The sequence below is a fragment of the Haemaphysalis longicornis genome, unplaced genomic scaffold (assembly GCF_048455015.1).
Source record: "Haemaphysalis longicornis isolate Haplotype H1 unplaced genomic scaffold, Haemaphysalis longicornis Haplotype H1 scaffold_3, whole genome shotgun sequence".
Lineage (NCBI taxonomy): Eukaryota > Metazoa > Arthropoda > Arachnida > Ixodida > Ixodidae > Haemaphysalis > Haemaphysalis longicornis.
Genome location: NW_027526335.1, coordinates 204131991 through 204158576, shown reverse-complemented (window position 1 = coordinate 204158576; position 26586 = coordinate 204131991).

The window sequence follows — 26586 nt, the reverse complement described above, 5'->3', positions numbered from 1 at the left end:
ATGTTGATTAGTTCTTCGGAAGCATGGCAAGATGATGTTAAGTTAACCCAATCGATATCTGGAAAGTTGAAGTCGCCAAGGAGATATATTTTGTCTACAGGGCACAACTGAGTCGCCGTTGTCAGACTGGCACGCAGGTCGGTCATAAAGGAATAAGGGGAATCCGGGGAACGGTAACAAACACCTAACAGAATTTTTACAAAACCAGTTAAACAAACGGCCCATAGAATTTCGACATCAGTGTGGCATGTTATCACGTATGACGGAATAGTTTTCTTGGTTGCCAGGAGAACGCCACCACCCCTTCTATTCGTCCTGTCCCTCCGATATATTTCATACGCATCACTTCCGGGCAAAATTTCGTTGTCAGCTATGTCAGGCTGCAACCACGTTTCCGTAAAAGCAAGAATATCCACTTTGCTGTCATCTAAAAAAGAACAAACTTGCAGGCGCTTGTGTATTACACTCCGTATGTTGGTAAAAGCCAGTGATAGTAACAGACCTGTGCGGGGTGAAGTAGACAGCATAGGAACTTGTACTCGCGCACCGCTATCTAGCTATCTGTCAAGCAACGCGACGGTTTCAGTTGTAGTATCGTAGAAGTAGGTTTTTTTGTCGATGTGAAGCTTGTCTACCGCAAGCTTGAAGGGTTTATTCAGTTCCCCGGCAAATGCTATCAATTTCCTTCTAGCAAGACGAGTTGAAAACGAGAAGTCTTCTCCGATGGAAAAATCTGTGCCTTTCAATTTATGTGCGGAGCCCAAGATATTATCCTTGTCTTTAAATAAAGTAAACTTCACACTTACAGGACGAGTCTTCTCCTCCGCATACTTGCCCAGTATATGCACGCGTTCGAACTGTGCACTGCTAGTTGGGATTTTTAGTTTTTCGGAGCAGAACGCGATTATTTTTTGTTCGGATGCCACCCAATCTTCTTTTTCATCGTCTTCTATTCCCAAAAACAGCAGATTTGAACGCCGCATCCTGTTCTCAGCATCGTCACACCTTGTGGTTATTGTCTGAATCTGGGTTGCAATGCTTTGTAAGGTATCATCATTTGTAGCTGTGACAGCGCTTGTAGACGAAGAAGCATTTGTTCCGAGCGCTGCAACCTGCGCTGTAAGAGCTTTAATTTCATTCCTTGTAATTTCCTGGTTTTCCGTTACTGTTTTGAGATTAGCTAGTAGTGCCACAAGGCCCGATTCCAGGTTGCGTATCGCTGTTAAGGCGGCATCAAAGGCGTCTGCTTCAGTTTTGCTCATAGGACCCGGGTTGGATTCCACATCACCCGAAAGCATCAGTAGCATATTTGACAGAGCGGATGACACCAACGACGATAAGCTAAACACATGCTTTTTCACATCAAACAATTCTCGTGGGCACGACACCGCTATTAAACAGCGATTGCTGCTCCTTGCACAAGCAGCACATTTGAGGTAACTAACCTGAAACAACAGTCTGCGTGAGCATTCCATCGTCGCAGCGGTGCCGTGCCCAAACTGGATGGACGACGATCCTTTCTTATATTCCGCCGCTCTCGGGACAAAAGCGGCAGTGGCGAATCCAGGTTGCCAGACGTAGGAAGCCGTCGCGTCCAACGTTGGCGGGAGGAGCTGGTCCGTATTCCAGTTCGGAAGTGGGTCTTCGGATGCAGTGGGTTCCACTCCAAGCGGCCAGGAAGAAGCATTCCACAGCAGGAAAGCCTGAAACAACAGTCTGCGTGAGCATTCCATCGTCGCAGCGGTGCCGTGCCCAAACTGGATGGACGACGATCCTTTCTTATATTCCGCCGCTCTCGGGACGAAAGCGGCAGTGGCGAATCCAGGTTGCCAGACGTAGGAAGCCGTCGCGTCCAACGTTGGCGGGAGGAGCTGGTCCGTATTCCAGTTCGGAAGTGGGTCTTCGGATGCAGTGGGTTCCACTCCAAGCGGCCAGGAAGAAGCATTCCACAGAAGGAAAGCCTGAAACAACAGTCTGCGTGACCATTCCATCGTCGCAGCGGTGCCGTGCCCCTGCAATATTACAATATTGGTTCGCTGCAATATTACAATATTGGGAGATACACGTAGCCCTAGGCCTGTTTCTCGTAATTTTTTTTCATCTCTGAGGCACTGAACTTTAGGTACTTGAGTATTGCAGCGTGCAGTACATGCATACGCAAATCAAACCTGTGAACTTTAGTCTCCAGGATGTGCAATCTTGTCTCGAGACACGGAGCTCGATGATGGGCGAAATAATGCATAAATATATAGCTTTTTTGGCGAGGCGACCTGCTATCGACTGCTGGGGTGTCTGCTGCAGGTATTATCCACGATGAATGAAAGAAAACATTCTGGTTTCAGCATTTTTGTGCTTTTTCTTTCAATAGATAGTTTTTTGTTTTTTTAAAGAAGAAAAAAATGAGATGAAAACATTTGTTACCCTTAAGACCTAAAATATTTATAATTACATAATGAGATACAATCCTCATGGTTTTTATCAATTGTTTGTATCCTAAATTGCAAATTTCAGTGTCATAGTACTGCTAAATTTGCGCCACACACTTGTTTCGTGGGGCAATGCAAAATAGTTCTGCGATATTTGAGATACGAAGTAATACATTTTTTGCCCTAGGGTGTTTTACCTGATTTGATTCATGTTTTCTGCGTGCCAGTTGTTCCTTTTTCGATACGTGTGGCTGTATCCCTTGGGTTAGCCCGCAACATAAAAATTTTGATGGTTACAGCAGTTGAAGCAGGTCACAACCGCAAACGTATGTGATCGAACTGTGCATCTTCAGAAAACAATAAGCATGACGCAGTTATTGACCGTTTAACCGAACCCAGGCCAGTGACGTATTTTCGAAATAAAGAAAATGCAGCCAGCCGTTTTCTGGGTCAGCTATGCGGGACACAATGTTACCCGTTTGTGCCGCTAAGTGACAACACCGAAGTCCGGGGACCTTTTTTTGTCGCTCGTGCAGGAAGACGATGATCATGTCAGATACCCGACTTGGTTGCTCTCTAATATAACTAACTATTGTAACATCGTGTTCCCTGTTCTTTCATCCTCGTGAAATATTTTAATGGAGTACGCAGACTCGTTCTCAGCCTGCATGAATGCGCTGCATCGTCCCTGCGTAGGCGCAAGCGTCCAGTTGGGGTACCATGCTCTACCAACCATTACGGAGCTACGCAGCGGGCGCACGTATTATGTACTGACAAGGCAGCCAGGCACTCAAACCCCCCGCCAATTGCTCTTCCTGATACAGCCATCTCCCATCACCGTAACCTGGATATGAGCTGCGGCGTCAGCCTACGTAACAGGTGGAACGAGACGATCATGTTAGCCATTGTTATTTTTCGGTAATTGTTGAGGAAATATTTGCTCAGTAAATTGCTCAGCCCGTTTTCGGGTCGCCATATTGTCGCGAACAAACGCCTTGCTTCTCACGCCTACTCTGCGACGCAACCCTTCGTTTCGGATGTACTAGAAGTTCCGGATAATTACCAGAGAGTTGAGCGCGACACGGCCGTTTTGGAAGAAAGTCGGCAACGTGCTTAAATGTATTGCCACATATTCTTTCATTGTGGTTGTGTTGACGAACTGCACAACCATCGACGCAATAATTGCTAACTGCCTACGTTCTGAAGAGGCAAAAAGCTACCGCATCGCTCAGCACTGCGCCCAGCTGCCGAATACTGCAACAACATCAACTCGTGAAGACAAGCCTCTACGGCCTGAACAAGCACCCCATCTCCAGAGTTTTTCATTTCATTTCATTTCATTTCATTTCGTTTCAAGTCTGCATTTATTTCACGCTTTTTGGTACACAAGGAGGCGGGAGAAAAAGCCATGCAACGGTAGCTTGACGAGGCCCCTGCCTCCTGTAACATGGACAACATTGAGCACAGTATATACAAGAGCATGTTGTTGTCAACCATAGACAAAAGAATATGTTGTCAATTTTTCAACATTGTATAAATACATAGTTACGCACAGATACAGTAGATACATACATACGCAAATGTAAAATCAACTTGACATACATGCCAAAATTCCGATGTAACCCGAATGATTGGAAGTCAGAAGTGTAACAAGTGTTTACACCTACATACGAGTGCAAAAAAGACCAATACATTTTTTCATACTTATACGTCGGCATCAATCTTCCAGTAAACACACAATGTATTTAATAAAATCAGGAGTATGACACAAGAAAATATTAGAAAGCTCAAAATAATTAATCATGAAGATATAGCTCAACCAATTGTTTAACAGATAAAGTATCTATGTCCTTCCCCAATCTGTGAAGGCCGTTTAGCAATACCGGTATTCTGCTTCGTAGCATATTGTCTCCGTAAATGGTTCTATTGAAAGAGACCGACCATAACTCAGGATGTCTCGTAACCCGTGCATGAACATTTTTAAATAGTTCAGACATATTAACCAGGCTATTTGTACCTTTATTTCTTTCTGTAATGAGCTTCTTGCAGAGACGGTAATCATAGAAGTTTGGGATGCTAATCAGGTGAAGTTTTTCTATCAGAGGACGCACGGGGTGGTCAGAGACGACGTTTGAAATATTTCTTAATATTCTATTCTGTAATCTAGTAAGTTTATGTATATTTGTAGAAGTTGTGGTACCCCATACAAGAAAACAGTATTCAATGTATGGTAAGAACAGTTATTTATATAGTAAGACTCTAGTTTTCATTGGAAGCAAGTCTCGGTGACGGTAAAGTGCACCTGTGACACGTGATAGTTTAGTGACTACTTGATCTGTATGTAAGTCCCAAAGCATATTTTCAGAAAATGTTACTCCTAGCGTCTTAAAACTACTTACTGTTTCAATGGGGGAGCCATTCAGGAAAAGAGATTGATTTTGATGCAGCTGTTTGTTTTTTGCTCGGAATACAACAGCTTTGGTCTTTTCAGTGTTTATAGCTAGTCCGTTGCACGATGCCCATTCACCAAGCTTAAGCAAAATTTCATTTCCTCGTTTAAACAAAACTTCACAGTTAGTATCTGAAATGAATAGACTTGCATCATCTGCGTAAATTACGAACTTAACTGAAGGATCTATTTGAACAATGTCATTGATATAAATGTTGAATAGGTAAGGTCCTAATATACTCCCCTGGGGGACTCCGAACACAGTCTCTTTTTTTGAGGAATGTTGATTATTTATTGAAACATATTGGGTACGATTACTTAAATATGATTCAATGATATTGTGTGCTATGCCACGTATTCCATAGGATTCCAAGTTTTGCAACAAGACTTTCCTATTAAGGGAATCGAATGCCTTGGAGAAATCTACAAAAATTCCAAGAACTAATTTCTTGTCTTCAATAGCTTCAAGAATGAATTCTTTTTGGTCCAGAAGTGCAAGTTCGGTAGAACAGTTTTTTCGAAATCCATACTGGGATTTTGTTAGTGTGTGCTGTCTATCTGTAAAAGAGGTAAGTCTAGAATGCAGAAGTTTTTCTAATACCTTCGAAAAGATGGGCAAAATAGAAATAGGTCTGTAATTGCCAAGATTGTTGTTGTCGCCTTTTTTATAAAGAACGACAACCTTCGCTATCTGCAAAGAAGAGGGGAACGTTCCTCTACAAAAACAAATATTAAATATATGCATTAATGGAGTAGCGATCATATCCGCAACAAGTTTTATGGGATGTGTTTGCATATCAAATGGATCGGAAGAATTACTATTATTGAGTTGCATAATTGCTGAGAAAACTTCTTGCTCGGTTACAGGAGTAATATATATTGAATCTAGGCATGGAGGATTCATGTACTTAGAACTGTCGCCTGCAATTGTTGTAAAAGTCATATTCACAAGATGGTCATTGAAAGCATTCGCAAGAGCACTTCCTTTAACCTGCTTGCCGTCCATCGTAACTTTGGTTACTACCGTGGGTGAATTAGAAACGTTGAAAATTGAATTGAGGTTCCTCCAAGTAGCAGCAGAATCACCGCTGCATTTCTCAAAAAGGGTATTGTAGTAATTATTCCTAGCCTTCGCTATTTCTTTGTTAAGTTTGTTGCGATATTTTTTGAACTTCTTAAGTAGATCAGTGTCACGATCGGTGAGAAATTCATTATACATGCAGCATTTTACTTTAATTTTACCTAAGAGATCAGGCGTCATCCAAGGTTTGCGAATTTTGCAAGGCGTCTTTAACCGCTTATATGGGAAGTTTTTGTCATAAAGTGATTTGAATTTTCCTAGGAAGGATTCAAAGGCTGACGACGCATCTTCTTTTGAAAGAACGTCTGTCCAGTCTGTTGTCGCCAATTGCTCTCGAAATCTATTCAAATTTGTAGAAGAAATGTTTCTTACGAAAGACGCCGATTTATGAAACTTTTTAGATTGTTTGACAGCCATAAATATGGGAAGGTGATCACTCAAATCACAGGCTATGACTCCAGCTTTAATGTTTGTAACATGAGAACCCACAAGAAAAAAATCAAGCAGGGTCGAAGAGTTAGTGCTTACTCTGGTTGGGTGGTCGATGACACTAGTTAAACCGAAGCTCTGGTACAACCAGGTTAGTTCATTTTTTACAGGACTATTACATATCAAATCTATATTAAAGTCACAGCCACAGATTGTCTCAAGCTTATTCTGAGCGGAAAACCGGAATAGATTTTCTAAATACGAAAGAAAAGCTTTGTGTGATCCAGAGGGAGGGCGATATACAACAGAAATGACGTACTTGTTCATGTTCAGTGATAACACTTCATAGTCGTTATGTGTGCAAGTAAATGTTTTAAGAAGTTCACAGCGCTACTCGTTTTTGACTAATATTGCTACGCCACCGCCGCGCCGAGTTGGACGGTTAAAAAAAATGCGTTATATCCTGGCATTGTGAAAACATCATCACCATCAGTGAACCATGTTTCTGACAGCATAATTATGTCAAACTCAAAATCAAGTTGACGGAAAAATATTTCTAAGGACTCGTGTTTATTTCTAGCAGATTGAGCGTTTAAGTGAAAAATTTTTAAACCTGATAAGTAATCATTACCAAGGTGCGCGCATAGCTCGTTCGGTGTGACGTACATAGGTTGCATATGAACGCCTTATGTTATTCGTGTCGTGGTCGGGGACTTATACTATTGTTTCAAGAGACCTTTGGGACTTGACAACAATCGCTTTGTCGCCCTCCGTTCGCCTCACAAGAACCTTTCCATTGCTGTGCCACACAAACTGGAAGTTGCTTTCACGTGCCCACTGCTTAGTTTCCCACAACAGCTTTCTTGTCTGCTTCGTGAGGTTTTCCTGGATGTACACGTCGCTGTCAGCCGTTTTCAGCTTTTTTCTAGCTTCAAACCTGTCGTCACGTACTGCCTGCCGAGTAAAGCGAACGATAACACAGGGTGTTTTATCGGGCTTTGAAAGCAGGCGGTGAGCGGCCGTGACGTCATTTATCTCGTGCTGGGGAAGCTGCAGTGTTGTAGCTAGTTCGTTCACCTTAGAAAGAACGTCTTCGTTTTCACTCTTTGGGATGCCATGGATTTCGAGATTAAGTTTCCTGTTGTGCCACTCAAGTTCATTGATGTCTTTTTTTACATCACTGATGGCCTCGCCACCTTGCTCCGCCTGAACTCTATCAACTCGCCGCTTCACTTCTGCTACATCCCTTTCGTTTTCGGTTAGCTTTGCCAGAACGGAGTCGTACTTATCGGACACCATTTGTACGCTTGCCTCTATAGCAGTGACCGTTTCGATAGCAGTGACCGAGAGCAGTTACCACGACTTATCCGCGCAATGTCAAAGAACCTGCTACTTTGCCACAGTATCTGGTTGGACGTGACGCCGCCACTATGTTCCTCACTCATACGGTTGTCTTTCATAAAATCCACAGCTTGAGCGCCTGGTCCATTTGAGCTTTGCACCACGCCGCCAGCTATGTCGGTGCCGGCCCCAACCTCATCTTCATTCGTCTCCCCCTCTTCCCAATCCCGCAAATGGGCGCACACCTGTCAGCCGACGAATATTCTTCCTCTGACGTGGCGCCGGACATTCTCCCGCGACTGCCGCAACCGCTGTTCCTCACCTCCCCGCACTAGTTTTCCTACTTGGCGGCCTTTTGGATCTTTCTCTCATGAAGTTCCGTCCTACCTGGCGTTAGACGACGTCTTCACCGCCGCCCCGCACGGGACACCTTGAGTAACATTGGTGACGGTGAGTGACGACACCACGTACCCCGACCCCCCATACTGAAGCTGTAACCTACCGTGGCGGGAAGTTGAAAGGTGAAGGGTTAGAAGTCGTGAGCGGTGGCCGTTGGAGCCCTGGTCAAGATCCGGCCGATGGGCTTCCTGCCTGTCTACCAGGAAGGGAGCTGCGGGACCTCTTTGACCATAACGATAACGTCAAAGAAGAAAGTAGCCCAACTCCCTGCTTGATACCATGTCGCATAGTATTTTCGCATCCCTCTCTTCTAAATGATTGGCCCCCAAAAAGGGCCTGAACCTACGTAATATTCAAACCTCGGCCCACCATAAAGTTTAACACCCTGGACAACTTTCCTCGCTTCTTGATGATACAATCCAAGAACAAATGTGCAGTTACCGGCAAGTCGTCGTCTTTATTGCCAAGTTCATTGATAGTGTAGTCGGGGTGAACTATAAGGTAAACAAGCTAAAACCCGGCGACATGCTTGTTTAAGCATCTACTAAAATACAATCTCAGAGACTTCTGATCCAGACCGTCTTACTTGACCTTCAAATACCTGTGACGCCGCATCGCATCCTTAACAGCTCGCAGGGCGTAATTTCTGAGATCTCCCTAATGAACTCAGTCCGACATCCTCGACTGGATCCGTAACCAGGGCATTACTCCCGTAAGAAAAATAATGGTCCGATGCGATGGCGACAAAGTAAAAACCAAACATGTAAATTTCCCTTTTGACCGAAGTGACCTACCGGAGTCTGTCACTGCAGGCTTCCTCCATTTCAACGTCCGACCTTGCGTACCGAGCCCACGCCGTTGCTTCAAGTGCCAGCGGTATGTGCACAGTACTAGTACCTTCCATTAAAAACTGACATGCACCAAGTGCGGAACACATCATGGCCCTACGGAGGACTCTGCCTCTAACGTATTCAAATCTGGCAACTGTGAAGAACCCCATGCTGCATAATCCGGGTCATGTAGTAAACTCAAAGCATAGAAAGAAATCATAAACCTAAAGGTCGCCCAGAAGGTTATCTTTCAAAAAGCACAAGCACGCAAAAACATTCGATGTTTTCTTAAAGGCATACCGACGCAGCTCGCCGGGGGTGTAGTGGCGTGTTGTCACAGCGGCCACACAGTACTGCGAAGCCGACTTGGTGCCGTCCCAGCCCAATCATTCGACAGGACACCTAGGGTGCCTGGAATTGTTGTGCCGCCCGCGAACGTCAGGAGCGGCGGCTCCGCTATTTACCCTCCTCCGGCTGCTGGACTTCAGCCGGCCATGGACGTAGATGTGGCGTTTCTCAAGGCCGCTTCTGCGTCCGACAAACAACAGTCGGTGACGGCGGGGAATCCTGCCTTCACCTCAAACATATAAAGAAGTGGAGCCCGCAAGGAGTCAATTTCGTCACTGTCACTTCACTCAGATGAAGATATAGAGGTAACACCGCCTCGGGCAGCGCCAAAGGTGGCAAAAAAACAGCGCACCATGGCAGCGTGGGGTAAAACGCCACCAGATGCCCGTGTAACTGACCCTAGTCCGAACAGAGTGACGTACTTGATTCATCCAGCGCTAGTCCTAATATACACTAGCTACAATCTTTTTGAACAATAATGGTAGCTCAAATATTTACACAGTGAAACTGCAGGGGTGTAATTAAAAACCTAGATGGTATATAAGAAATAATACGCAAAACGCAATCATTCATCCTGTGTTTACAAGAGACACACTTGAACTCCAAGCACACCGACTTCCTCAGCCAAAACAAAGTATTTAGGAGAGACAGAGATAGAGATAATCTTGAACGCCAAGCACACTAGCTTCCTGAACCAATACAGAGTATTTAGGAGAGACAGAAATAGCTACACGTACTCCTCTGGTGGCGTAACAATTGTTAGGCAAAAAGTTGTCCCTTGCACATATCTTCAGTTGTGTACCGCCCTAGAAGCGGTTGGTGTAGGGCAATTATTTTCACCAGGTTAACAACCATTTGCTCACTATACATTCCTCGGGAATATCGATTGTCCAGCTACGAATTTTAACCCCTTAGGGATGAGCTGCCAGAACCACTTGTACGTTTAGCTGCCCTGGATGCGCACAGCCCACTATGGCGATCTGAACACGCAGATTTGCGGGGTCACTATGCAGGAAAATGTCTGTTCTTATCTGGAGCTTTTATTTTTCAACAAAAAAGAGCCCACATTCTACTAAGCTACACACAACACATACTCACCATAGACCTGGCAATAAGCTCTTCTGTCCTCTTTCCTTCCTTTGAATGGGGAGTGCTCGACAACACTTAAGGGAGTGACCCCTTTCGAGTCATCTTGAAAGGTATTGACAAAGACCCTAACTGTTCCTTTTGTCATAAATAGTGTAAGAAATCTGGTGCAGATTGGTTAAAATTTACACAATTATTAGGACGTCCTACGCATCTTTGGGTCATTTCGGCATTGACGAAGCTTTAGAACTGGTGACGGCCCAGATTCTTCATACTGCTGATTGCGCGATTCAACAAACATCCAGCGCCGCATCTAAAACCAGGATGCCGTGGTGGAATGAAGAGTGTAGGCATGCACGGCAGGCTCAAATTTCGGTGTAAGGTGTCCTTCGCATGTACCCCACGACGCAAGACTTGATTTCCTCAAACGTGCACAAGCACAAGAAAGACGCATTCGCCAGCAAGCCAAAAGGGATAGCTGCTGCTCTTATGGAACCTCTATTATTGGTACACAGATACAGGCAAAACATTGAACAGAACTAAAAGCTAAATAGATGGAAAATACGCAGCCTACCCTTAGTCAGCAGTACAGGGCGACACCCTGGAGGACAAGTCAAAAACACTGGAAAAACGCTTCTCTTAGGTGTCACGTCTACTCACTACACGAATGCTTTCTTGCGACACAAAATATCTATAGAGACAAAACCAATTCGTCATAACAAAAAATCTGACGAACCATACAACCCCAAATTTTGCATGCTAGACCTTCTTGTGGCCATGGGAACATGTCAAGCTTCAGCGCCAGGGCCACACAGCGTATCATATTTAATTATTCAACATCGGCACACAGAAACTCTCCAAAGACCCTCAGACTTATTTATGAAAACATGGGCGGCAGGATACTTTCTGAGGGCTTTGAGAGAAGCAGTTGTAGTAGCTGTGTTCAAACGGGGGAAAGATGCCTCAATACCTGCCATTTACCGACCAATAGCCAGGATAAGTTTTCTGGGAGAGACTTGTGAAAAAATTGTTAATAAAAGGCCAATGTATTTTCGTGAATACAACGGCATTCTGGACAGTTGTCATGCGGATTTTCGATCAGGCCGAAGCACCACTGACCAGCCCGTTGCCTTTGAGTCATATGTTACAGGCGCTTTTATCCACAAACAGCACTGTCTTTCTGCTTTCTTCGACTTAGAAAAAGCATACGACACAAGGTGGCGCCGTGGCATACTGCTTGATCTCGAGGCATTCGGTGTGTCTGGGCACAAGTTAGACACAATTGCAAGTTATTCGTCACCGAGGACATTTAGGGTTACAGTAGGGTCAGTGATATCTAGAACGTATATACAAGAAAATGGTGTTCTTTAACGCGGAGTGTTAAGCTATACTCTGTTTGTAGTTAAAATGAAGTCGCTTAAGAAATCGTTCCCACCCACAATCTCCTACTCAATGCATGTGAAGGACGTCCATACTAGCTTTAGATCTGACAAACTGTCCTTATGTGAAAGGCAGATACAGTTAGGCGTAAACAGGCTTGCGAAATTGACACAAGAAAATGGTTTAAAAGTGAACCCCCAAAAAGGTACATGTGCTTTATTCACAAAACAGCGTGGATTTAATCAAGAACCTAACATCATACTGAACGGAGAACAAATTCTGGTAAAGAAAGAACATAAGTCCTCAGGTGTTATACTTGACTTAAAGCTAACGTTCATACCACACATAGAGACACTCATATAAAAATGCTTAAACGCGATGAACATTTCAATAGTGGTGTCAGTCTTATGGTGCTGATAAAGACTGCCTTCTAGGCCTTTTGGTCAGTCTAGTTAGGTGCCGTATAGACTACGGAAGCGTAAGGTGTGGGGCCGCTTCTGAAACTGCCCTAAAAATGTTAGACCCAGTGCTACATCTGTGCTTTCGCTTTGCTTCGGGAGCCTTCAGGACCAGTCCAAAGTCTCTATGTACAATCTGACCACTGATGCCTAGAGCACAAGCGTGCTTATACAGCATTGTTCTACGCTATTAGGACAATGTCTGTGAAGAATCACCCGTGCAGCTCTATTCTGAATGACGCTTCGTCTGACCGTTTGTATTCCGCACCCCCCTCGATCCTTGCCTCTTCATCCCTACGTTTCAAAGGCCTTGCGAAGAAAAAGGGGTGTCTTTGATGAGGGCATGAAGGCCTCCATCGCCGATGTAGTCCGGCCTTGGGAAATGTCAAAGGATTCATTGCGACACATGTTTTAAACTCATTGATAAGCGTCGTGCAGCTCGTGAATTGATCATGCAGCATGCTTTGCATTTACAACACACATATTCATATACCTTATTTTACACGGATGCCTCCAAGTCTGCTTACACTGTGTCGTGTGCTGCACATGGCCCGAATTTTTCCAGTACAAGGATCTTGAACAAAAATAGTAGTATCTTTACGGCAGAAGCATAAGGTATTTTATCACAGTGTAGCACATTGCACAGAACAAAATCCAAAAATCAAGTATTTACACAGACTCCCTAAGTGTGGTTACAGCACTATATTCCTTTAAACCTACCAAATATTCTGTCCTTAGTCACCTTTTTAAAGCTATTCTGACTGCTTGTAAGTTAGAACTAAAAATACGTGTTTGCTGTATCTCTCCAAAAAGTGGCATTCCGGGCAATAAAATTGCCGTCTTTAACGCAACTTTGGCGGCCTTCCATAGGGATTATGACATACTGCAGGTCCGTTAACTCGATTTGAAGCTCGTTAGCCCGAGGGGAATTCATAAATGCTTGCGGCTCACGTGGGACACACACACACAGAAAACAAGATCCACCCAAAAATACCACACATAGGAAGATACACAAAAGAAAAACAAAGCAGATTCATTGAAGTAACGATTTGCAAACTGCGCTTAGGTCACACATATGCTACAAACGCATACCTTTTGAATGGTAAACTCCCGCCGCTTCGTGACAAGTGTGGGGACCGGGTCTCCGTCCTCCATGTGCTAATAGACTGCACATCCTAAAATGAGGCTAGACAACGATACTTTCCTAAATCTATACCTGTAACAATTCGGTACAGCCTTCACTGTTCTTAGGAGATAAACCTATGTTCACAAACAAATGTCTTTCAAGCTATCTTGCAGAAAAAGTCTTGAAAGCTCATTTCGTAGAGTGCGTTACCTCGGAGCCTTTGAGCATTGAGCAAGGCCCTGATGTTTCCTTCGTTAACACGGGGGTGCCCACTTGCGTAGCATGCTCTTCGGCTCGAGCTGCAGCCACGTTCCATCCATACTTCCCTTAATCCGCCATTATATCTCCATGATTTAGTCTGCGGGCCTCTTAGCCCATATATACAGTTTTTTAGAATATATCATACTCGTGTCAAACATATTTTATGATCAAACCTTACCATCGAAGGACAACGTAACATAATTTTGGAGCTCTTTAGTCTTAGATACCCTTGTGCCAATAGACAAACTCATACATACATGCATTCACTGCCGATGCTTCCAAAGAGTGACCTAGCCGCTCACCTTCCCCTCGACGCCGCCATTCGCCTTCCCCGCAACCTTGTCGCTCACCCACCTTCTGCCGCCTGTAACACGACGCCATAGTCGCCAAAATAAATGGTGCAGTGCCGAGAGGTAGCACTGCATATCCCAGCACGCCCTCAAATCCGCACGTCCACAGAACAGGCCCGGCGCAATATTATAATTGTAATGGCGACGACGTCCAGGTACAAGCATTAGTCGACTGGGGCGCGCATTTCTCTGTCATGAGTGCTAGACTTCGCTATGAACTTAAGATCTTAAGTTCTGACGCCTGCCTTGTGTCGCTGATAGAAGAGCCTCTAAATACTTGACATGTGTACTCCACGCGTGCCAATAGACGATCGTCCCATTTAGTTTTGTTTCATGTGCTGCCCCAATGTGCCCATGACCTCATACGCTGCCCTCACTGAGTGGGCAGGAAGTTTTTGCAGCCTTGAACTTCAGCAAGCAGCTTCCATGGTCAGTGACGTGCCATCACCGCTCTAGGAAATGGGTTAGTTTATCGCCACCAGCTGCCACAGGCGTACCTTTGTTATCGTCCATCCGGTTGAAGGCGGGTTTTGCATTATCTCGTCTAGTCACGGACGTTTTAGTCTTACGGGAGGCGACGAAATCTTATACCGTCGTGACATTTCCAAGCAACAAATTTGCATCCATGTTCTCACTTTTGGCAGAATTTATAAAATCCTCCAAATGGGAATGTCTCTTGCAACTCTTTCGCCCTTGCAGCCCTGAGATATCTTCAATTTGTCTTGTCTTACACCCCTTTATCTTCCCGTGGTTCTTCTGATGATGTTCGCCGCAGATGTTGCGTTTGCGCAAGCGAAAGATCCTCGCTGTGTGTTGAGCAGTTATCGGGAAATTTTTCATCTCGACAACCATCCCATAGGCCAGAGTGCTGTAGTAAGACCACGCTTAACACAGGTGACCCAGCTCGAATCCGCGAACGCCAATGCCATGTGTTCGCCGCAGAACGATGAATTATTCAACAGGAAGTAGACAATTACTCTTGTGGAGTAAATATTCGACCCTGCGTGTAGCCTGTGGGGATCACATCACGTCTTAGTGAAGGAAAAAGATAACACTTGTATATTTTTGTGGAATATGTGCACCTGATTAGGACAACTAAAAACAGGTATACCCTTTGCAGTGCATCAATGATGCTCTCGATTTCCTTCACAGAGCTAAATATTTCTCATCAATGGACCTGCGTTCAGGTTCTTGTCAATTTACTGTGGACGATATAGAACGAGAGAAAACCGCTTTCATTACCCCTCACGTACTGACGACGATTTGAAGTCATGGCTTTTGGGATATGCAATGCTCTATTAACCTTGGATCGTAGGATGGCGTCTCGCCTTCAAGTACTTAAGTGGCATACTTTCTTATGCTAGCTTGGTGATGTTATCGTTTTTTCCCCGACATTCCAAAGCCACCTTTCCCGCCTTTCCACAGTTTTTCATATTTTCCGTGCCGCCGGCCTTTCACCTAACGCATGAAAGCTTCATTCTGGAAAGCGCCGACTTACCAGGCTTGGTCATCTCGTTGACACCACCAGTGTTCTCCATGATCCAGTTAAATTCATGCCGTCAGGCTTTCATCAGCCTATATTTGCGAAAGATGGCAGCTTCTTCGTATGGCTGTGTTCTTAATTTCGGTGCTTCATTAAAAATTTCACCTATACTGCCCGACCGCTAACTGACTTACTGAAACACAATTAGCCCTTCTCTTGGACACCTCTGCAACCCTAAGCTTTCTTTACTCTGAGCTCCTTGCTAGCCACGCCACCAATATTTACGGATTTGGCCCTTCTGCCCATACACACCTCAGCACAGACGCAAGCTGCTGTGGCACCAGAGCTGTTCTGGCGGAACGCTAGCACGGTCACAACCGAGTGACTTCCTGAGCCAGCAGCCTTCTATCTGTCTCAAAACGCAACTATAAAATTATTGTAACGTCACTGCCGGTCTCTTGCATGGGCCCCAGCTGAATTCCGTCGATACCTCCGTGGCTGACACTTACCTGTGGTGACTGACCACCATGCTCTAGCATGGCTTTCGTACTTAAGAGATCCTACTGGCTGCCTCAAACGTTGGGTTCTGCGTCTCAAGGAGAACAAGTTTTCTGCTGTGCACACATCAGGAAAATTGCATGAAGACAATGACTGCGCCGATATCCTGTCGATCAGCTCGACTTAACCCGTCTTCACACCGAAGAGGTGGGTTTGACAATGTCCGATTTGCTCAATTTTGCCGACGAACAACGCCGAACGTCTCCTTGCGCTACCAGATCGACACTCTCTTCTATGACGTCTGTGATCCACCCTGCAGCATTTATCACCTAGAAGGTGGTACTTTATACCAGAGAAGTGTTTACCGCGAAGATTCTTATGTGTTACCATTCGTATCAAAACAACTTTGCCTTGCCATAGTTCAAGAGTTTTATGATAATCCCACGGCAGGCACCTTGGCATAGCGCGCACCTATGACCATTGGAAACGTCGTTTTTTTGGACAGATCTATAGCGTACTGTTAAACGTTGCTTAAATGCCTGCGACTCGTGGCAACTCCGCAAAACACCAACTTTTCTAGAAAGGCCCCTTCAATCATTTGAAGTGTCGCCCGAACCATTTTTTCAAATTCGCCTAGACCTATTCAGGCTGTTACCCACTCCAACCGCGGGTGACAAGTAGGTTAAGAAATCTAACTTTTGACGAAATCTCCTCTGCTCGGGTAAAACATTCATAGTTGAAGAACACAGTAACAAGTAGGTAACAAGTAGGAAGCAAGTAGGTTGTGGTGGCCACTGACTATGCAACCCGGTATGCCATAATCTGTGCTTCTCATATCAGCTGCCGCGCCGTCGCAGAAGACGTTCTGCTGAACGAAATCATTCTCACCCATGTAGCTCCACGACACCTGCTTACTGATTGTGGGCGCTACTTCCATTCCAAAGTATTCGATGCCATTGTTGCTCGTGCTGAACTAAACATAAATTTGCAACCGCGTACCATCGCAGACAAAGGCTTAACGGAGCGGCTCAACAAACTCTGACCAACATGTTATCTATGTATATATACCCCGACTAGAGTGACTGGGACGTTGCTCTGCCGCACGTAACCTTCGCGCAGAATTCCTCTTGCCACTACACTACCGGGTATTTCTCTCTTTACCTGCTTTACGCTATACACCCCAACGTGCCATTGGACACATTGGTTCCCTCTGCTGTGGCGATCCTTACTTAATATGCACGTCACGCCATCGCCAACGCTGACGCGGTTCGTGAAACTACTCGCGCCCGTCTCACGACATCCCAAGCCTCAAGCAAGCATCGCTATGTGAAACACCGTTGCACATGAAAATTTTTCCCAGGCACCCGCGCGCTTGTGTGGACACCTAGCCGTCTTTGGTCGCCTGGGCCTCTCAGCTAAATTCTTTCCTCACTACCATATCCCTCATCCAGCGGTGCTGGAAATACCTGACGTGGCTTGTGGGATCTCACCACTGCAGCGCTCTACTCCAAAGGCGTGAACAGACATTCTGCACGTTGTCTGGGGAAAACCATATGTTTGCACGGGCCCAATATCACTGTAAAGAGCACCAAGATGGTGCCACTTCCGGGGGAGGGGGGTTATGTTACCACTCGGTATTGCTGAGTGAACACGACTAAGACAAGCAACTTTGTTGCGCGCTGGAAGGAAGACGAGGATCATGTCGGATTCCGGCCTGCGTTGCTCTCTACTATAAACAGTGTAAATACTGCGAATACATCGCGTTTCGTTTTTGAAGCAGACACAGTGCTTGTAAACAATTATAATTCGCGTCTATAATACGTAAAGAATGACGTACTGAAACTACACCAAATATTCTAAATTGTAAAACATCCAAATTCAAAATGTAAAAAAATCGGTATATGCTTACCGCAGCCAAAAACGCGAGCAGTTTATAAATGTATGTGGTCTGCCAAAACGTACTCAAAGAAAACAACAAGAACTCTAAACAAATTCCTCCCGACACACAAGGAGGGAAGCGTTAAAAACATCGACAAAACCAAATAAAACTGCCATAATGCAAAACCACAATACTGTGGAAAAACAGCTACCGAAAGATTACCAAAGAATACCACAAAAAGAACGCATAGTGAAGCACCAAAGTAGCATAGGTAGATCAAACACGTGTTAAAAATGCATCCTACAAGTGTGGTTACAAAAAAATGTTGTTTATAGAAATTGCCGCTCGCTTTTCTGGTGGAGGCGAAAAGCGAAGCCGTCCGTGTTCTCGAGATTTCGACGCACGTTAAACAACCCCAGGTGGTATTAAATATTCGGGGGCCCTCCAATACGGTGCCCCTCATCACCTGTGTAGTGTCGGCCCGTTCAACCTCCACAATCAATCAATCAATCAATCAAGCAATCAAGCATATAGACCTCGAACTTGGATTCACAAGCTTGCTATTCAGAGAGGAACCACTACAGTTGTAAGCCAGCCGAACCAGCTCAGTCACTTCATTCGGTGAGAGCACCAGTAGCACGTTGATGTATGTTTAAAGCTGTGCCGTTGATAATGCCTTTCATGTATGTTTAAAGCGGGGCTGAGATGGCGCATAACTTCACTTGGCTCAGCTTGCTCAGTAATGCCTATATCGCGCCGTCTCTTGCAGGTCGGAATTGTGTAATGGCACCCAAATATAGGGTAGTATTCAGCCAGTTATACCATCAAGAAACATTTCTCGCTTCTCCTAAGATCATGCCTCGTAATATTACTTGCATTGAAGAAGTTTTGATGAAGCATGTCCGCAGCAAGCAATTGTGTTGTGAACCATAGGTTTCTTTACAATTCTTTTATTGTCCACACCGCTTGCTCGTCATAATCAATAGGTAATGTGAACAAAACCTGCGATAACAGTGATTACTCACGACACAAAATCACAGGTAATGTACGTTGCACACATAAACCATAGTAAACATCTTACTAATTTTCACACTATCCTAACATGCTTCAGGGTATATAACATGCACTTTTAAACCAGGAGGAAAAATGCTGAGAAGATGAGGAACTACCGCCTTTTTCCGAAACGGTAGTTTTGTCACACTTACTGGGCTTGGGGAATCCTATCGTAGCGTGAACAATTAGAGTGAGTAGCAGGATCGGTTCGAAGCACACAACATCAAATTTTTCGGGGCTTTTGTACATGCGGTTTTTTAATCGGTCAAGCACACCTCTTCCTCGCCAAGGTTGTTTTCCAGACCATGTTGCAAATTCTGTATTATTGACCGGACTTTTTTTTCATTAAGAAAGTGGGTGAACACTGGCTGGGAAAAGTGTTTAAATCATGCAATCTACGTACCACTGCCTAATGACAATAAACATGTAACCGACTGAATAAAAACAAAAGGACGCGTTACATAGGCATTGAAGTAGGGCTACAAGACCGGCCAACCTACTTTAGCGAGAACAAATTTAAATGACTTGGTTGTAATTTTCGTAATAATAGAATGCTCTCAAATATCAGTAGGTAAAGTGCCCAATTCAAACGCCATCATAACTGCGTCGCAAGTTAAAAATGTTTCAAGAGCGAGCACACTTATATCATATGTGCTGCGTTTTTAGTCCTCCTACAAGCCTTTGTTTTCTTTATGGTTGTTGGTGATATATTAAGTTTGTATTTGCGCTTTAACTTTTTTATCTTTATCTGACACCTCGCCAAAGTATGTACAGTCTTTGTCAAAATTTTGTGGGCCAAGCCGGAAACGTGCTGCCTGGAAATAATACGTTGTGCAAGCTTTGGTCCTGAGTGAGGCTGAAACGTTTTCTGCAGAAAAGCTAGAGAAAACATCTTTCTTTCTTACTGATTTAAAATATTTTTACCAGATTTAAAGGTACTGCCCATTCTTTGAATTCTTTGTGTTCTAGAAGACTTAAGATTGCCCACAAAAGTTTGACAAAGGGTATACGTTGTGAATCATTTTTGCGCTTCGCACTCAATCGTAAAACGTGCTGCAATATAAGAAGTTTGGTATTCCGCCGGTTTCAGAGAAACATATTTTATGACAAATTGTTACGGCATTTTACAGGTTGCATTCTGCTTCGTACAGAAGGAACTGTGGATAGAGAACTTCCCCATAACTGCAGTATTGTGTACAATTCAAATTGTCCTGGCGACAGCGTTCAGCTTTACAATTCAAGCTGCAGGAACTTCACGGACCTTTTCACACTGTACTGACGAAATCCTCAGAAAACACTGTGTACTATTCGAAATATTCGGCCGTGGCACACTGCTTGCTTAAAAATTATGTAATACCTTGAAAACAGCCAGTTCAGAGACAAGGACAATGATTATATCTAAAAACCCAGGTCTAATAACGGCCGGGTTGTGAGTATTAAATAAATATAGCGCCAATTAGATCTGGAACGCTCGGACATTTGGTCAAAACGATATTGAAGTAACAACTTAAAGAATGACAATGCACGCTTTCTTTTCTTGTTCTTGTAAAGCCATCCAAACTTCGTAAATAAAAATTTTGTTTGTTCCGGCTTGTCTTAGTTCATGAAAATAAAATTAGAGTTTTACCAAGGACCTTATTATGACTACTGTACAACAACGACTGGGTTCCCTTTCTTGCTTACCGTGTTATAAGATAGCTTGGTACCATCCCAAGCACGAGTTCCAATGTATTACACAGAATGCTAATACCTAGGTGCTGATTACTTTGTATAGTTGGAACATCAGGAGTATTATAAAATTATAGTATTTATACACAGTCACAGTAATAATTACACTCAGTGGGTAAACTGTGGATTTCGCAGGGGAATGTCTGTGGGACTAATTTGAATGAAAAAACGAAAAAAAAGCAAACAGGATGTAGCAGTGGAGAGGTCTTTAGTAATTATTGGAAGAAGAAAAAATATCGGTTTCGCCTGCGGTGCACGGAAGCGACCTAAGTAGAGCGAGGTAAATTTTTAAGGAGTTTTGGAAACGGAAGTATTTTGAGTCGGTGGAGCACGATATTTCCCACAACATATATTGTCGCTAGCCCCAAGTATCGTTACTGAGTGTCTCGGCGTCGTAGTAACAGTAATAAGCTCTCTGGTAATAAGCTCTCTGGGAGTTGTTAAAATATCAAGAAACTACAAAGAATGCTCCTTCTAGTAACAAAACAACGCAAAAATTTGCAATTTTAGTGGTAAGGGAAACTGGAAATAAGAAGAAACCCTTGGGCACCTCAGCATTCCCTCTGAGGCAGGCAATGCCAAAATATCGGGGTATATTAGGGCACAAAAATGCCGGTTCGCTGAGCTGCGCAATTGTGTTCGTGCCCCTCATAGTAAACATAAAGCTGCCGTTGACGTAAATAATTTATATTTGATTTCTGCGAGACTCAATAAAACGTACAGAACCCGAGTCTTGTGGAAGTCAGCGCATTTATTACATGCACGGCCATGACGTGGTCAATACAGCGGCATGTGTTCGGTGGTACGGTCGTCATCCTTTGTTCTTTGCTGCGTTTCCTTTCTCTTTCGTTTATTATATAGACTTACAGGCTTAGCCACCCGTCCTTGTTACCCGTACATACGCGCTCTAAACAGGAAAGTTGAAACTTCTCGCATTTCATAGAGTAAGCAGCATGTTGGCCCCTGCAGTTTGCAGAAGTGAGGTTTTCAGAGTCACAGTTGTCGGTGGGGTGGTTATGCGCGGCACATTTCGGCGCAGGTTCTTTTGCCGTGGCAAGAGGTTGTACTCTGCGCAAACCGCTGGCACATCAAGCAGCGGCGCGGGTTCGGAATGTACGTGCGAATGGAACATCGGATGAAGCCTACATTTATACATTGTGATAGGGTAGAGTGGTCAAAGTGCACAGTAATATGTTTCGTGGTGATAATCTTATCATCCCTCCACATCGTGACGCCTTGATCCTTTACACCTTCGAGAAGGTCGCCATCTGTTCCGCTAAGTATATCTGACTCAGAGTTCACACCCTGGGAGCTCTTCAGGCTGCGGAGAGGTGTGACCTTGATGTCGAGATCGACCAGTTTAGTCTTACTAAGATGTTTTCTTGCGTGTTGCTTGTTTTTCACCTCAACAAGGAGTTTTTTCCCATTCTACGTTTTCCTTAATATTCCGTCAAATACTTGGTGCGAAGTTATAGTGGTTGTGATGCAAGATGACGGGCTGCGTCGGAACATTTGATGACCTGGAAACGTGTATAGTTATCTGGCTTTGGGAAGCTCATGGTTGGGAGTCGCGGAAACAAGACTTTGGTGCGGCCCCTTGTCAGGGACCGATCACGTTTTGGAGGGGGGGTTCAATTTTTTATACTGCATAGAAAAAAGCACGGCAGGGAGTACTTTCTTCGCTCCGGTTACCCTGATACCGAGAGACGTCCTGGAGCTTCCTTCCTGGTAGACAAGCAGGCAGCCCATCCGCCAGAGCTTTCCCTTCGCTCCGACGGCCACTGTTTGTGGTTTCTATCCTTCACCTTATAACGCATCGCCCCGGTTCGTGCCAGTTTATGTTTCAGGGCTCGGGGACCACGGTGTCGCCAATACCGTCACCATGATTGTTCAAGGTGCCCCCTGCGGGACACACACGACAGCATTTAAAACTACAATAACATTGATAACGGCAGTGCTGCGTGTGATGACCTGATCCAGTAGTGCGCCTATTGCGCTGGCGCCAGTGCATGTTTTTATTAGCGTTAGTAGAACGACAGCGCACTTGTCAAAGCGCTTTTGGCAGCGTCGCTAGCAGCTGATCGCACTGGAACAATCGCGCATTAGTGCTTCCAGGGCCTATCTTGGACCTCATCGTAAGCGCTAGTAGATCGAGCGCCACTTTCAGTGTTGCGAGTACAGCCAAGTGCTGCAAGTGGGGACTGCCGGCGTCTCCTTTGTTATCGCTAGCCGCCCAGTGCATTGAATTTACTCTAGCCGAAATGGTTTTTTCGATAGGAATACGTTCTAACTATGGGATTATTTAAAGTGATGTGGATGACCAGATGCGCATGGCGGCAACACCAAGATGCAGTCGTCCAAACCATTTCTCTCCCTCATTCAGGCCCTGTTTGGATTGCTGTTCATATCAAGTGGACCAACGGCGCTCTATGCGCAACACCATCTGTCGAGACGATCTTCTGCGCAGCAATGAACCCCGAAAGAATCTCAGCAAGGACGAAGTTCTCGGATCCATTCTGCACGCCTGGTGGCACTACTCTGTTGTCGGGTGGGTGGTTCAGCGCATGTTCAGTAACCACCGTGGAACAACAGCATAAAAGATCTTTAGTGACCACCTCGCAGTGGGCAGGGCGGCAACGCCAAGATGCAGCCGCCCAAACGGTTTATTTTCTTTATTCAAGTGAGGAGTAGTTACGAAAAAAGTTTTTAGAAGTAGCAACCTCTGTGTAGTTATGCTGCCGGGCCCATGGTGACTGTATGAAATGTTTCAGTTTGTGATTGTTTCCTTGTGGTCTTTGCTGTAGGTATAGGATATTGAGGAAACCTTTGGACCTGGCTTGGAGACGCTCGCTAACCAGCTTAGCGATATCGTTGCCGCTAGACTAGAAATAAAAAAAAATCAAAAGCACAAACCAACCAAAGGCTGAACGCGATAGATAAGAAACTGGAAAAGATAAGCGGTTTTGAAAAACAGGTTTGAGATTGCGTGAAAAAAAATAGCTGTGCTAGAGGACAACCTTCAAACCGTTACAAAAAACGATGAACAGTGAAACAGGAGCCGTAGGTCTAATCTCACCATTTATGGCGTACAAGAGCCGCAGAACGAGTCTCCAGCAACATTGCTAAGTGTAGTGTCGGAGGATATATTTCAGGGTGTACTGAAAGTTAGTAGCGGAGATATGGAAAGAATTCACTGCTTAGGGAAACAGTCCAGTGAAGATGTTCATAAAATCAGGCCCATTATCTTGGAATTTTCGAATTACTAGGACACATTTACCACGTTTTACCAGGACAAAAAATATTTAAAAACTGATGCGAACTCAAATGCTCCGAGTACTCAAAAGAATTCTCCCGAAACTCTACGGCTGGGACAACAATCCCGCTGATCTTGTTGCTTAATGAAAACCGGCCGTCTACGAAGGGTCGGGTCACCAGGAGTCGATGCCACTAACGTTACTTAGTGTTAATACGCGAAGTCTAAGTCTAGTGAACAAAGCCGACCAGTTTGTAGCCGTTTTGCTCACCTATCAAGCGGACATCGTCGGAGTCCCGGAAACTTGGTTCCATAAAGAAGTACTGCACTACGAAGATGTTTCGCCGAACTACATGATTGTTAGCAAAGATAGAGACAGCTGAGGTGGAGGCGTTGCCATTGTGCTACGACGAGGCCTAAGCTTTACAGTCATACCAGATGTTCCAGCCGTCAAAGCGGTCTGGTGTAAGAGTTCCCTAAATGGTGTCACTGTGTCCATCGGTGTGGTATACAGACCCCATCATGTGCAAATAGCATATCTGGCACATCTGTAATCTTTATACGACTACATGCACAACCATGTGACCGGTGGAGCAGTAATGATGGCTGGTAACTTTGATCTGCCCGATATAAACTGGGAATGACCGAGTACCGGAAGATATATGAAGGGCCTACTAAGCGAACCTATATTCATTTCATCTCACAAAACGTTTTGCCACGCCAGCCCGAGAACAACGCATGTCCAGTTCCTTACAAGCTCTCATCTTTGTTAGTTATAATTATACATAAAACAAAGTCGGAACAAACTCTACGGGGGTTATCTGATCATAAAGTGGTTTCATGCTGCTTTCCTGTACCACGATTTGCTCGCATGCGAGGACCGGTCAAGTTTCTCGCGGTGTTTCACTAGCCAGATGGCGCTGCATTTATGACGCATTTAGAACACGAATACCACGACTTCTTCGGTATGTGTGCTGACGTGTCCTTTGCAATGGACAGTAATTGGGCTAAATTTAAAGCTAATATTGCTCATTGTATGAGCAATTTCTTTCCGTAAGGTTCTAAAGTCATCCCTGCGACTAAAGTCATCCCTGCGGCGACGCGAAATTATTCATATTAAACGTGGAATAAAAAGCATAAAAAATTAACAAATCGGAAGTACCCAAGGAATCTTTTTCAGACCAACACTAAGTAAGTTTATGAGAGAGTCGCCCCACAAGTTGTATCAATATCTTGGTTCAAGAATCAGCCCCTCTACTGCTGTTTCAGCGGAGGGTGAAATAATGAAAGCTTACCTATTGAAACCTAACCTATTCCAGGCGGTTTGCACTGATGACAATGACAAAAAACGCCCTTTCTATATCAGGAGAAGGACGGAAGTACTTAAACTTACCTCAATGTCTGAGCCGAGTTTGCTTTCACTTTTATTGAACATAGACTAAAAAAGTTGCAGACGGGATTCCTAATCCTTTTAAGCGGTATACTCTGAACCAGTGTGTAAATATTATTTCCTTATATTTGCCAAATCGCTTAAACATTGGCAGATTCCATTGCAACGGACAATTACAAAAATCGTTTCCATACACAAAAAGACTGACTAGTTTTGTCCATAAAATGACAGACCGATTTCAATTAGCTGCACTTCCTGCAAAATTCTTGAGAATATTATTTTATATCCCTTTAAAGAATACGTGGAAGAAAATGCAGTTCTCTATTACAATCAACATGTTTTTCATAGTGGCCTATCTACTGTCAAACGACAGGTTGAAACCTTGCATTACCTTGCCAATGGCATTAATGATTAATCGCAGGTTGACGTAATCTTCTTGGAGCTGTCAAAAGCTTTTGACCGAGTTTAAACTGATCCAAAAGCTTACAATTATACTGGAAAACTGACCTATGACTAAGTGGATAGAAAGCTGTTTGACCAACCCCTACTAATCTGATCAATATGGTGTCTGAAACCATTCCAGCATTATCAGGAGTGCCCAAAGGTTCTGTTTTGGCTCCCGTGTTGTTTCTTCTTTTTAATATTGACATCGCAGACGTAGTCGAAGTGAACACCAGGTTTTTCGCAGACGATTGCTTCACCAGAAAATTTACAGCTACCAGGATCAGTTAAAACTAAACAAACCACTCAAAAAGGTCGAAGCCTTGTGTGTAGAATGGCAAATGGAAATGAATAACGAGAAAAAAGTTGCCATGTCAATAAGAAAAAGTCCAAGGCAAGTTTCATGTATTCGCCGGTAAATCCACCACTTCGCAATGTAGCTGCCTGCAAATATCTGGACATCCTGATATCGTCCGGCCTACGTTTGACTGCGCATGTCGAATATAATTAGGGAGACGTCAAGGGCAGCCTTCACCCCGAAGAGATGTCATAGAGGCAGTCGAAACAGCACGTTTATTCTCAAAGGTAACCCAGTACTCCAGCACCAGGTATTATGATGAGGACTGGTATGAGGAAAATATAAAGTACGGCATGATGATGATCATTGTCGTGAGAGGCAGACGAAGTGCTCGGTGAATCGGTCACAACCGCACAAGGGCACTTGTCCATGTCTCCTCGAAGTGCGCGCTAGCGCATCGTACAGATTGATGCTCACACTTTCCCCTCTTCGCGGAAGCGACCATCTGGGAGGACTTTATGGAGTGCTAGGCGTGAACGGTTTCAGCCGAGACAAAGCTAGAACAGGCATCTGCTATTTGGAGCCCTCATCAGCCGTAC